General features: G+C 46.5%; 1 pseudogene; it reads right to left on the reverse strand.

The window, feature by feature from the left end:
• Nucleotides 1-11,883: 11,883 nt before the first annotated feature.
• LOC139021347 (small nucleolar RNA SNORA48) lies at nt 11,884-12,026 on the reverse strand (annotated as a pseudogene).
• Between the last annotated feature and the right edge of the window lie 2,198 nt (nt 12,027-14,224).

Consider the following 14,224-nt stretch of genomic DNA (forward strand, 5'->3'; position numbering starts at 1 on the left):
CTGATTTTGAAGACATTTGGGGAGAAGCCGGCATTTTAGGAAACCAACTGCCCACTGTCTCTCCATGAAGACCTTTGTTTGATCAGTTAATAGTCAAGAAATTGGCCGAAACCGGTTTGGCTCAGTGGATAGAGCGTCGGCCTGCGGACTGGAAGGTCTCAGGTTCGATTCCGGTCAAGGGCATGTACCTGGGCTGCGGGCACATCCCCAGGGGATGTGCAGGAGGCAGCTGATCGATGTTTCTCTCTCATCGATGTTTCTGACTCTCTATCTCTCTCCTTTCCTCTCTGTAAAAAATCAATAAAATATATTTTTAAAAAAAAATAGTCATAAATTGGGAACTATATTCCTGATTTTCAGATCATGGAAGCTGCATAGGAATATCCCTAAAACCAAATGCCAATCTTGTATTTGGGCCAAAATAAATTTCACTTGTTCCTCATTCCCCAACCAGTTAACCCAGCCCTAGACCCACCTGGAAGGGCGAGGCTATACAAAAGGGAGAGAGAAAACAACTTGTGTTCAACGCTGGGAAGGTTGGCTGTGGGAGACCCAGTGGCGACTGGGCGGGTCACTTATTCGTCATCTGTCAGGCGGCAGCGATTCTGGCTATGATGGCATCTGCCCTGGTGTGAAATACGGAATGTGCGCAAGTAAACAGGTAATAAAGATAATATTCATTAAATTGGTTGAGTCCCTGAGAGTTCAGAGAGCTCATGGCCCAACCCTGTCCAAAACGTGTTACCCCACCCCCCACCCCCGAAAGCCAGTCTTCCTCCGGGCAGCTCACAGAGATCGGCTCCTGTGCTTGGGTTTGTCACACCACCTGCCAGGGCTGGGAAGTCTAGTGCTGCCTGGCTGATACCTGCTAGTTGAATGCATGTGCGTGAAAAAATAATTGAAGCGTGATGTTGGAAATCAGGAGAGTGTTACCGTTAGGAAAGGGGGAGGAGATGGCTGGGAGGGAACCTGATGGGGTTGCTGAGTGCCCGATGACCGTCCATTTCTTAGCCTTGAGGTGGCTATACTGCCATGTTCACTTTGTGGTCACTCATCAGGCTGTATCCTCAGGATTTGTGCACTTTCCTGTGTGTATATTAACTTCATTTTTTAAAATATAAAGAATGAAAAAGTTTGGTCAAAAAAGACCGTGGGGGGAGGTATAGATTTTGTTGATTTGAAGATCAGTGGGAACAAAGAGGCAGTGACTATAAAACGGAGAAGCCGTGGCCTTGCCTTTTCTTTACTGTTAACATGCAGCGATGCATCCGATGGCTACCGGGGCCCAGGCGTAACCTTGTACAGTGGTCATTCGGGCTGTTCTCAGGCACTCCGTCCTCTTCTGGGTGCTGCTCCCCTGCTTTGGAAGTTAGGCCTGGCATCTCCTCTTCCCCATCAGCCTGGGTGCCTGAGTGATGAGTAGAGTTCCCTTGCTGACCTGTGTTACCAGCTGTATTGGGGGCAAGAAATAAACCTTTATCATGATAAGGTAGGGACGTCTGCAAGAGGTTTGTTGCCACAGCAGAGCTTAGGTTTTCTTTATTGGTATAGAAAGTGGGTGCTGCTGTAACCAGGTGGCTTAGATGGTGATTCGTGGCCAGCCAGGGCGTGGCCAGTGGGGACTCAGTCACAGAACACGGAAGAGTATTTGAATAATGCTGTTCTTTTTTAAAAGATATTTTTAATGCTATCAGAGAGGAAGGGAGACAGAGAGGGAGATAGAAACATCAATGATGAGAAAGAATCATTGATCAGCTGCCTCCTGCACACCCACTACAGGGAATCAAGTCTGCAACCCTGGGCATGTGTCCTGACCGGGAATGGAACTGTACCTCCTAGTTCATAGGTTGGTGCTCAATCACTGAGCCACACTGGCTGGGCGAATGATGCTTTTCTTAATTTTCCCGAGGATGGTCTGTGTCAGTTCCATCCTAGATGCCCAGAAGAGAAGGTAATATGTTACATAGATGCCTTAAGGCACTAAAAACTAAATCTCTTTGGGAAGGATAGCCATGTCCTATGTACCTTCTGACGCAGATTGTATCTCATAAACTTGCAGTTCTCAAACTTGAGTTCACACCAGAATCCCCCGGGGGTGTGTGACAACACAGACCGCAAAGTGTCTGATTCAGTAGGCCTGGGAAGAGGCCCAAGCACTGGTATTCCCCACAAGTTCCCAGGTGTGACCCTGATGCTGCTGGTGCAGATGCCGCACTTTGAGAACCATTGCTCAAGGGGAAGGAGTATGAAGTATTACAAGGAGACTTTCCTTATCCCAACCGCAGTACCTGCTGGCATCCTTGGTGTTTGTATTCTTTGTGGGGTTTCGTTTGCCGTTTCCAGTGAGGAAGACTTACAGTGAGCCAGTTTCCTGTGGACCCTTTGCTCCTCAATCTAAAAACGAAATTTTACAAAGGTGCACTTGTTTCATGGCAGATTGGTCTTTCTGCAGCTTGTATAATATATCCAGTGTTTCTAATCCTGTACTTATCCAGAGTTGGGTTTTAGCATTTGGCTAGAGGACATGACTTTAATCACAACTGCCATGTAAGAAAAATGACACACATATTATACTTAGAAAGAAAATCTTTCTTCGTGCTAATCCCACTGGGCCTCCCTCTGCGCCGGCTCCCTCCCTCGTGAATCCTCATTTAAGAATCACCCTCTGGTTCTGAAAGCCCGGGGGCGGGGGGGGGGGGGGGGGGGGGGGAGCGTGCTGCATCGAGCCGCCCTCAGCTGCTGCCTCTGAATTCCATCTCTGTTCTCATGCTGCCACCGGGCAGAGGCACACAGTGCGTCCCTGTACAGAGCCAGGGCAGCAGTCCTCCTGGATGCTCACGCCAAGGCCGGAGAGACAGAGGCATCTGTGAGGGAGCCACAGGGGCCCATGGGAGCAGGAACCCACCCGAGGGAGCTCCTGCCTAGAGGCGTGCAGTGTCTGTCCGTAGCTCTGGGGCCAGAGACTGAATTGAGAGGAGTAAGAAGAGGGTGGAGAAATCAGTGTGTCCCTGAGAAACTGGAGGCCACTTGTTTACGTGCTCCCCCGCCTCTAAGTTCATCTCCGAGAGACAAGGCTCACTTTCAGGAAGTACGCTTGCTGACCCTGATTGACAGCCGGTGTTGAATGACCAAGGAACACGAATGAAGTCCTCCCACAAGCTCCATTCAGTCATCGTTAGGATATATGACCAAGTATATCACCAACAGCCAGAAGCTTGGTGACGGCCATTAAACCCCTGCTGTGTGGTCTGGTCTGTGTCACGTTTAAACAGGGCAGTCAGAGCTTACCTTCCTGTGTCAGAGTTCAGTGACTCCAGTTTGGGAGGCCAGTAACCCTGCCGTTGCTGGAGCACAAGAGACGTTGACTGATGAACTTGCTCTGCTAGAATTTTACCTGTGCTTCTAATCCGCATTGAAATCAGGGAAGCCACACGCTGCCATTGCCCGCCAATAAGTTTCATAAAGATGACCTGTCAGTGATAGTGTTATACTCTGACCTCTGCATGCACAGGAGTTTTCCAGATGCCAACATGAGGGATATTAACTGGTTCAAACAACCCACCCAACCCCACCTGGGTAGGCAAGTCCCGCATTAGCCGGCGTCCATGCAAACATAAGTGAGCATCATTTTTCTTGGCTTTGCTTCTCCCACGTGTGTTTGTTTGATGTCTAATAAAAAATGACTTGATTATGGTGCTCATTCTCTGGTTTCTGCCACGATATTAAACACATCTAGAGTTGAGACCAGTGAAAGATATTCAGCTGTCAGCTCCAAGCAATGCAAGGGAGGAAGCAATCTGCAGGAATCCATTTTATTTGAAGGTGAAAGTTGCTTCTAATACATATGATTTCTTCAAGGGGTGCCTCATTCTCTAATTTCTAGGTGGGGATGTTAGCTGACTATGGCCACAGTAATGCTGTGTAGCACGCTGCCCTGAAAGCCTCCGTGACACACAATAAGCATTTATTGCTACATGTCTGGGTGGTCAGTGAGGTGTCCGCTGTTCCAGGTTGGCTTTGGTCAGGGAGCTGAGGCAATTCGGTTCCATTCCACGTGACTCTGATCTTGCAGCCGAGCAGCCCAAGCATGGTCTCACAACTCTCACAAAGACACAAGGAGGACAACTGGATAAGGCTCCTTGAGACTTAAGCTCGGAACTGGCACCTCATCATTTCTATGGCCCAAGCAAGTTCAAGGCCAGTCATGATTCAAGGAGCTTGGAAAACAAACCCTGCCTCTCTAATCAGTGAGAAGAATTGCAAAGCCACGTGCTAGAGTGTTGGCTATACACAAGAAGTTTGGAGCAATAACTTCATCAGAGTGAGGCCCTCCCCTAAGAGTAGTTCTCACCAGGATTTGGGAGGGTGCTCAAGAGCCATCCTTCCATTAACCTCCTCCAATACCTGTGGGAAGGGTGAAGACATTACATCGGCAGAGCCTCTTCCACGGTGGAGGCCTCATTGTCACCAGGGGGGAGCCCCTACCTGGAGTTACCTGCCTCAGAGCACCTGTGGCGGTGAACTTAAGCAGTGGACAGAAGATGGTAACCTGAGATTCATGGGGGTGGTAGCTCCCAGCAGCTGGAAGTGGAGCGCGTTATAAGAGTCTTGGGAGTGCGTTTCAAAGGCTGTTTTGGAGGAGGGTCAGGGTGAGGCCCACTGAGGGAGGGAGGATAGATTGCTCCAGCCAGTCCTCACTGAGGAGCCTTCTTCCCTGGAGAGCAGGAAAACTTGACCTTCACAGCGTTGACTTCCTGCCGGCAGAATCAGAGAGGACCGTGGCAGGGGCTGTGTTAGAATCCCCCCAAGCTCTTAGCAGACAAGCATGACCTTCAAGCATGATTTTCACCACAGGCTTCTTCCTGTGGCCAACAGGGAGAGGCCCCACGGTCATTTCCGAGTCCTAGTCCATGGAATTGCTCTGAGGCAGTCTTCCAGGTCCATCTGGCTCAGTCTCTGGGCAGTTACTAAAAGGCTAACCCCTACCACTTCGATAGCTGATCCCAGCCTCGCGGAGCACATGGAGCCTGGACATTGTGGTGTGCCGGGGTGGGTGAATGTTGAGGGAAGGGGGAGCAGGGAATTGGCAGAGAGGAGCACTTTACTACTTGCTAATGAAGTGAGAAGAATTCTCCCTTGCTTAAGGACATTATAACCCTCTGGCTTGCTCTAGATATAAGCTGTCTACTGAAGTCTCAAAATATTGAGGCACGTACTCCGCGTCCTCCTGGAAAGATGGAGCAGGCTGCGGTCATCACTTTAGTCAAACCCGAGAGCCATGCTGATAGGAGGAAAGTGAAGCTAATGGGAGGAGGAAGGAGAAGAACAACGATACCCAGCTAGCACCTTGTGAGGCACTGGAGACAGGCGGTTCACCAGCCTGTGGCTGCCCCTCCCTGTGCTCACAGAAGAAGGCTAAGATGCCTAGTGGCCCGTGGTTCCTCGCTGCAGACAGACGCTGAAGCTGTGCTGGAGCTGAGCTAGATGTTTCCTTTCATTTGCTCCAGGGACAGCGCCCAGGGCAGGCCAGGGTGTCCTCGGAGCATCTGGCTTTTGATGTCACGGAGTTCTCCTCTGGGTTCCAGGATCACCTGGGTCAGGTTGTGCTGTGGCCTCGGCTCCCTCCCAGGGATCCCTCATGCCCCACAACCTCATTCCTCCAGCCTCACTGTGTCATAGCTACCGGTCAGATGGTTGCTTAGGCTTTTATAGATATAGATAATAATATGCCATGACACCCTCTTATTTCACATTCTGCTCTGGATTCAAATAGCGAAAAAATAACAATCCTTGAACTAGTATAGCACAGAACAGTACATACCAGGTACTGTTCTGAGGGCTTTATATATGTTAACTGATTTTTTTCCTCACCACAAACCTACTGACTGAGGGAGTGGACGGTTCCTGGCACAGCAGGGTATTCTGTACAGTGAGGCAGATTCCACTTGGTGTTCACGACAAGTCTCAAGGCAGCCGGTCACACATCTGAAGGACAGAAAGGGATGAGCTGAGTTCTGTGCTGCTTCACAAGAAAGAGGGTCTGAGTGCTGAGCCAAAAATCCAACAAGCAGCACACACACTACATTTAAATGGTTCCCTGAGGAGGGAAGGAACCAGGAAAAGTTCACTCAACTAAATCCACTAGAGAGATGTTTGTTCAACTAAATAAATTCTGACTGAGCACCTCTGGTATCTCTGTGAGGGGCTTGCTAAGGGGTGTGGGAGCTTGCATGGGCTTCCTGAGGTCCCCACTAGCACTGAGACCACTCCCTCCAATTCCTCCAAACCCTTTGCCAGTTTTAGGATTCCTCTGTGCAGCCTGACCTATCAGCTCCCTCTAGTGGCCAGCAGTGGGCACACCCAAGCATGAGTCAGTCTTCAAATAATGGTATTTTTTCAAACAAGGTTTCATGGGTACAAAAATCAACCTCATGTTATCTCCACTAATCCCACTGTGCTGTAGGGATGTTGAGACAGAAAGCTGGGCCTATGGCCCTCAGCAAGACTCACATGCCGTAGTCAGTGCCGAGGGATTCCATAGAGAGTGATGACGCATTGGATTGAATCATAAGGAAACTTGGACAGTTATTGGAAAATGTAAGTGTAACTTTGGTTCTCCAAGTAGGTTAGTCAGTCTTTTTTCATTTTTAATGGACAATTTAAAGAAGCAAAATGTTACAGACACACACAAAAATCAATGTAACTACAAGCATTTTTTTAAAACCTAATCAGAAATCTAAGATTTAACCACAAAATGGTGTCATTTCATGAAACTACGTGTGTGTGTGTGTGTGTGTGTGTGTGTGTGTGTGTGTGTGTGTTTTCTGGGTTGCAAGGTAAGATGTATGTGTTAGTGAGTAAAGTAGAAGTTTTAAAAGTTTGGAAAACCTAGGTCCAGAACGTGGTGCAACCAGGCCCTTTGTACTTTTAGTTCCTAGTGGCAAGGACTTCTGGGGGGATCATCTTCAGGCACCCATTCGGACTCATTCTGAGTCTAGGACTTGAATGGAGGGAGCAGCATAAAAGCGAGAGAAGATACAGTCCCTGGTCGTCAAGGGGTTAAGACATAGTTGACAAACAGCCGCACACAAGTATATTGTAGGGCAGCAGGCACCTGAGAAAGACTGAGGCAGGTAGCACCAAGGGTAGGAGGAGAGCTGTGGGAACAGAAAGGGGGTTGGGGGGGGGGGGCCGGGGCGGAGATTTGTCCCAAGATGTGTCATGAAGGAAACAAAGGGCATGGAAGTGCTGGAGGGAAAGGAGGCTAAGACTGGAAAGGACTTTTCAGACCAAGGTCATTACAGCTCAGTGTTTTCCTGATAAACCATGTCTACAGCAAGCGCCTTCTCTTTCAAAGTTAGCTGATTTCTCCCTCTGTTGTCATTTTTAATTTTTTTGTTGTAAAATACACATAACATGAAGTGTGCCATTTTAACTCGTTTTACGTGTACAGTTCAGTGGCGTTAAGTGCATTCACATTGTTGTATAACCATCACCACTACCGCTTTCCAAATCGTTTTCATCTGTAACTATAACAGAAACGGTAACCATCAAGCAATACCTATCCATTTCCCACGCCCCCTCCCCTGACAGCCTCAATGCTATTTTCTGTCTCTGATTTTGACTTTCTAGAAAGCTCACATATGTGAAATCATGCAATATGTGTCCTTCTGTGTCTGGGTTATTTCATTTAGCATAAGGTCTTCAAGGTTCATCCATTAAGTAGCACGTGTCAGCACTTCATTCCTTTTATGACTGAACTAGAGGCCTGGTGCACGGATTTGTGCACTGGTGGGGTCCCTCAACCTGACCTACAGGGATCTGGCCAAAACCAGCTCTCCAACATCCCCCGAGGGGTCCCAGATTGCGAGAGGGCGGTTCTCGGGTGACATACCCTGAAATAGGGCTCCTTCTTCTCTGGTTCTGGGTGCATCACCTGAGAACCACAGCTGCCAAGTCACTGCAGCTCGGCAGCTTCTGCATTGAGCATCATAGCTACCGGTCGGACAGTCATATATATATATATATATATATATATATATATATATATATATTCATTCCATTGTGTGCATATGCTACATTTCTTCATCCATCTGTTGATGGACACTTGGGTTGGTATCACCACCTCATTTTAAAATGGAGAAATGGAAGCTCTGAGTGGCTTTTGCCATGACACCCTTTTATTTCACATTCTGTTCTGGATTCAAATAGCGAAAAAATAACAATTTTTGTACTAGTATAGCACAGAATAGTACATACCAGGTACTGTTCTGAGAGCTTTATATATGTTAACTGATTTTTTCCTCACCACAAACGTATGAGGTAGTTGTACATCATTACTTTCTACTTTTTAATGATGAGGACACTGAAGTATAGCAAGGTTAAGTAATTTGGTCAAGGCCACACAGTTAAGGCAAGGCCAGGCCAAAGCGACAGGTCTCACTGGGAATATATATATATTAACTTTAGAGAGGAAGGGAGAGGGAGAGATAGAAACAACAATGATGAGAGAGAATCATCATTGCCTCCCACATGCCCTCCACTGGGGATCAAGACCACAACCAGGTATGTGCCCTGACCAGGAATTGAACCATGACCTCCTGGTTCATAGGTCAACGCTCAACCACTGAGCCACGCCAGTTGGACTGGGATTATATTTTTAATGTTAGATATTTGATCCCAAAAGGAAATCAATTAAGGTGCCCTTTATCTGAGATGAACTCAAGAAGGCAAGTTTGTTTCAGACACAAGACTGGAAGTTGAGTGACACCTGTCTTTTACACAAGCATCCATGGCCCCAAACTCTGCCTGGGTCTCAGGGACAGTCTCCTCCCCTAACCAGGGTGACCTAGGAACTACATGGCAAATAAAAGTCCTTCAGGCCCAAAATTGGTTCCCTAAAACATTCTAGAATGCTCGGTTAAAGACACACCAATCAGCCGAAACCAGTTTGGCTCAGTGGATAGAGCGTCGGCCTGCGGACTGAAGGGTCCCAGGTTCGATTCCCGTCAAGGGCATGTACCTGGGTTGCAGGCACATGCCCAGTAGGAGATGTGCAGGAGGCACCTGATCGATGTTTCTCTCTCATCGATGTTTCTAACTCTCTATATCTCTCCCTTCCGCTCTGTAAAAAAATCAATAAAATATAAAATAAAATAAAAAAGACACACCAATCTGAAAGTGTAAGTATTCAGTTACCCATATGCCTCACAGTCTCAACCTCAGTTACCCATATTCCTCACAGTCTCGAACTCCAGGCCACCACAGCCACTATAGTTAGGGGTAGGCCAGCAATCTGCAGGCCTCAGAAGAGCCACACAAGCACCAACAACCCTGCCCCTGCCATGTGTAGGTCATGTGGCTCACTGACTAGGAAGACAGAAACTACTAGAAAAAAGCAGTTAGTTACACTGGGAAAAGCAAGTGATGAGGAAATCACTCCCACCCTAAGGCGAGGGGAATAGGAAGGCAGTCAGCTGTCTCCAGTGAAAAACACAAGGACACTTACTTAACAGGCTCCGCTGAGAAACTATTCTTAGAAAGCCTGAGCCCCAGGGGACTCCGTGTCCCTGGAGTGTGGCTGCCTCAGTTCTCCCGGCTGTGGGTTCAGCCAGGAAGGCTAAGGACTTCAGTAGTGGGGTCAACAAGAACAGAACGTATTTACCTGCCACAACACGTGGAGCTGTAGCTCTGACAAGACTCCCCCAAGATGTCCTTCCAAAGCGACCTGTTTGCTGGCCCCTGCCATTGCTGGGGGAAGCCACGGCCTACTAAAAAGCAAGGAAGGGCAAACATGCACTGCTCTGTTATGCACCCAGCCACTTCTTCCCTTCGGCTTCAACACACCAGTGTTAACCAACGTCTCCTACCTCCAAAGTCAGGTACCACAGAAATCAGGGTGATATAGCCCACAGAAGGAACTGTTTTTCCTGCCATAGATTGGAGACGACAGTTCCAGAACCAGACTCAATAAAACCCCATCCAACCCCAGCTCTGTAAATAACTCCTGTGACTCCTCCTCTGGCCCAGAAGTCTTCACAGAAGGGTACCCTCTGTTCTAAAGAAGCCCAAGACCCTGTCCAGAGCCAGGGCAAGAAAATCCATGGAAGCAGGAACCCAGCAAAACTGACAGGCTACACAGCACTCTGCCACTCATGTGCAGACCTCAGAAGAGTCACACAACCACCCAAACTGCCCCAGTTACATTTAGGTCATGGGACTTGCTGACCAGGAAGAGAGGAACTTGCAGAGTGAGAGCCAAAGAGAATCCACAGCTGCTTTCCAAGCCTGCGATACTGGAAAAAGCAGGTGATGAGGAACTCACATGAGCCCATGCTTGTGAAAGCACCGTGTGAACTTGCACAGGCCCGCTAGAAGTAGTAGCTGTCCTGCTAGGGGTCAGATCGTTTCTTTCTCTTGAGGTCAGGTGGTTTGCAGCCCAAGTTTCACTCTCTGGCATCCCTCCCCAGAGCACACAGGCACTCACACAAAAACAGTGTCTCCCAAGTTGCCCTGTGAGCATGAAACACAGCTGGGCCATGGGTGACGATGTGAGCTACAGATGTCCATGTCCAGATTGGGTTGTTCGCTGCGGTGCTGAGCCCAGGCAAGCTGCTCTGGTGGGTGAAAAAGAAAAAAGAGCCCACTGGGCAGTGGGAAGGTTTTTCTGAGGAATCTGCAGCTTGTCTTTGTGGGGTGCGAGGTGGAGAGGTCTTCTCTGCCATCAGGGTGTGCTGTGAGGCAGTGCCTGGGCTTCATTCGCTCCTGGAGGCAGTGAGTATAGTTTTCTACGCTCTTTAGTCCTTGATGACCCCTCCCCTGAGGGTTCAGAAGTCTTTTTGTAAAACGAACAAAACATGGGTCTTACCTTTTCTGTTAGTTTTATTGAACACATTTCAATTTTAGAAAGCACAATCAGAACACAGATTAACTTAAATTCTTTTCACAAAGAAATGAATACCTTTTAGAGCCACTGTAAATGTTTCTCCATTCGTTTTCAAGGTTTTCGAAATCAATACAATACTTTTTATTTATTTTTATTGAATTTATTGGGGTAACACTGGTTAATAAAATTATATAGGTTTCCAGTGTACAACCCTATAATACATATTGTATTGTGTGTTCCCCACCCAAAGTCAAATCTTCTGTCATCATTTAGCCTTCCTTTACCTTCTTCTACCTCTCCTACCCCCCCCCCCCCCCCCGTTTCCCTCTGGTAATCACCATACTGTTGTCTGTGTCTATGAGGTTTGTTTTGTTTTATTTTTGCTTAATCCCTTCACCTTTTTCACACACACACACACACACACACACCCCAATGCCCCTCTCCTGACAGCTGTCAGTCTGTTATCTTTATCTGTGAGTCTGTTTCTATTTTGTTTGTTATTTTGTTCATTAGATTACACATATAAATGAAATCATATGGTATTTGTCTTCCTTTGACTGGCTTATTCAGGTTCATTCAGGCTGTTGCAAAATGTAAGATTTCCTTCTTTTTTATGGCTGAGTAGTATTCCACTGTGAAAATGTACCACAGCTTTTTTATCTACTCATCTACTGATGGGCACTTGGGCTGCTTCCAAGTCTTGGCTAGTGTAAATAACTTTACAATTAACATGGGGGTGCATGTATTCTTTTGAATTAGTGTTTTAGGGTTCGTTGCATAAATTCCCAAATGTGGAATCAGGTCATAAGGCAGTTCCATTTTTTATTTTTTGAGGTAACTCCATACTGTTTTCCACAGTGGCTGCACCAATCTGCATTCCCACCAACAGTGCACCAAGGTTCCCTTTCTCCACATCCTTGCCAATACTGTTGTTTGTTGATTTATTGATAATAATCATTCTAATAGGTATGAGATGATTTCTCATTGTGGTTTTTTTTTTATGTGCCCCAGCCATGAAACAGCTGTAGCCACCAACACAGGCATCAAGCTAGAATAAAGTAAGGACTGTACATCTGCTTTGCCCTAACTGATAGAAGGGCAACACCACCAATCAGGTGTCTCCTTGCCCTTTGCCAGGGAGTTCATTGTGGTTTTAACCTGCATTTCCTGATGATTAGTGACACCGAACACCTTTTCATATGTCTATTGGCCATCTGAATGTCCTCTTCGGAGAAATGTATATTCAGGTCCGCTGCACATTTTTTAATTGGATTGTTTGTTGGATGTTGAGTTGTATAAGTTCTCTATAAATTTTGATTATTAACTCATCAGATGTCTCAGTGGTGAGTATGTTCTTCCATTTAGTGATTGTCTTTGCATTTTGTTGATGGTTTCTTTTGCTGTACTCCTGTTTGTTCAATTTCTTTTTTGTTTCCGTTGTCCAAATAAATATATCAGAAAAAATATCGCTATGAGAAATATCGGTGATTTTACTGCCTATGTTTTCTTCTAGGATTTTTATGATTATGAGTCTTACATCTAAAGCTTTGATACATTTTTAGTTTTTTTCTTGTGTATGATGAAAGAAAGTGGTCTAGTTTCATTTTTTGCACACATCTGTCCATTTTTTCCAACACCATTTTTTGAATAGACTGTCTTTACTCCATTATATATTCCTACCTCCTTTGTCAAATATTAATTGACCATAAATGTGTAGGTTTATTTCTGGGCTTTCTATTCTGGTTCATTGACTTATATATCTGTTTTTGTGTCAGTACCCTGCTGTTTTGATTACTGTAAACTTGTAGGATGATCTGTTTTCAGGTAGTGTGATTCATTTAACTTTGTTCTTCTTTCTCAAGATTTCTGTGACTATTTGGAGTCTTTTGTGGTTGAATATAATTTTATGGAATATTTGTTGTAGTTCTGTGAAATATACCATTGGTATCTTGATAGGAATTGTGTTTGATCTATAGATTTCTTTGGGTAATATGGACATTTTAAAGGTGTTAATTCTTCCTATCCATAAACACAGTATATGCTTCTACTTACTTGTATCTTCTACAATTTCTTTCTTTTTTAAATATATTTTTATTGATTTCAGAGAGGAAGGGAGAGGAAAAGAGATAGAAACATCAATGTTGAGAGAGAATCATTGATCATCTGCTTCCTGCAGGTCCCCTACTGGGGATAGAGCCCCCAACCCGGGCAGATGCCCTGACCAGGAATCCAACCTTGACCTCCTGGTTCATAGGTTGATGCTCAACTGTTGAGCCATGCTGGTCCAGCTCTTCTTCGATTTCTTTCTTCAGTGTCTTATAATTCTCTCAGTATAGGTCTTTTACATCCACGATTAAATTTATTCCTAGGTATGTTTTATATGTAATTGTAAATGATATTATTTTCTCAGTTTCCCTTTCTGATCATTATTGGTCTACATAAATGCAACTGATTTCTGGATTTTTGTTTTGTATCCTGCTACTTTATTGAATTCAGTTATCAGTTCTAGTAGTATTTTGGTGGAATCTTTTGAGTTCTCTACATAGAGTGTCATGTTGTTTTCATATATGACGGTCTGTGTGTTGAAACCACATGTATGTGGTCTAACAGGTGGGATCGGATCCACGCGTCTCACATGAGAGGACCCCCCGGGGTCTTTATCTCTGGGCACATAGAGACCCCTGCACCCACTTGAGCAGCTGCTCAGCTTCCCTCCTCCACATGGACCAGGATTGGTGGATCCCATGCCCTCTCCACAGACATTAGTGGTCTCTCCAATTCCAGGCTATTTCATCACTGCTCTGATGGACAGTTTCAAAATCCAACTCTGACCAATTGTGCAAGAATTTCTGTGGAGTAACCCCTAGCGGGGGCACTGCCAGGTGCAGGTGTGCCCCTGTGGAGCTTTGGCAGGTCCTGCTCACTGTTCTCCCAGAGGAGGGGCCCTTCCCCTTCTCCCCAGAAGACCTGCTGGGGCCTCTGCAGCCTCACTTTGTCCCCAGGGTGCTCGCCACCAGCCCAGAAGCCCGCCAGTCTGACGGTGACAGTGCTCTCCCCCCAGTGCCCACTGTGGGTGTGTCCCCATCGGGGAGGTGGGGCATCTCTGACAGGTAGAGGAGTGTGCACTGTCTCTTTGGAAGTGCATGTGTTTGCCCTTTGTCCCTTTAGAAAACGACTTTCCAGAGTTCTCTGACCACAGGGAGGTCACACCTTTCTCTGGCCTTGGGTTGTGAGGAATGCTTTGCAGCTGGAGGTCTGTCTTCCCAGATTTCTGCATTTTTCTTGTTTTTGTTTTGGGCACAGGAAGAGCCAGCCTTGGCCTGACTGGCTTCTGGCCCT

The sequence above is a fragment of the Myotis yumanensis genome, unplaced genomic scaffold (assembly GCF_028538775.1).
Source record: "Myotis yumanensis isolate MYYU_CA2020_CCGP unplaced genomic scaffold, mMyoYum1.0.hap1 SCAF_12, whole genome shotgun sequence".
In the NCBI taxonomy this organism is placed as follows: domain Eukaryota; kingdom Metazoa; phylum Chordata; class Mammalia; order Chiroptera; family Vespertilionidae; genus Myotis; species Myotis yumanensis.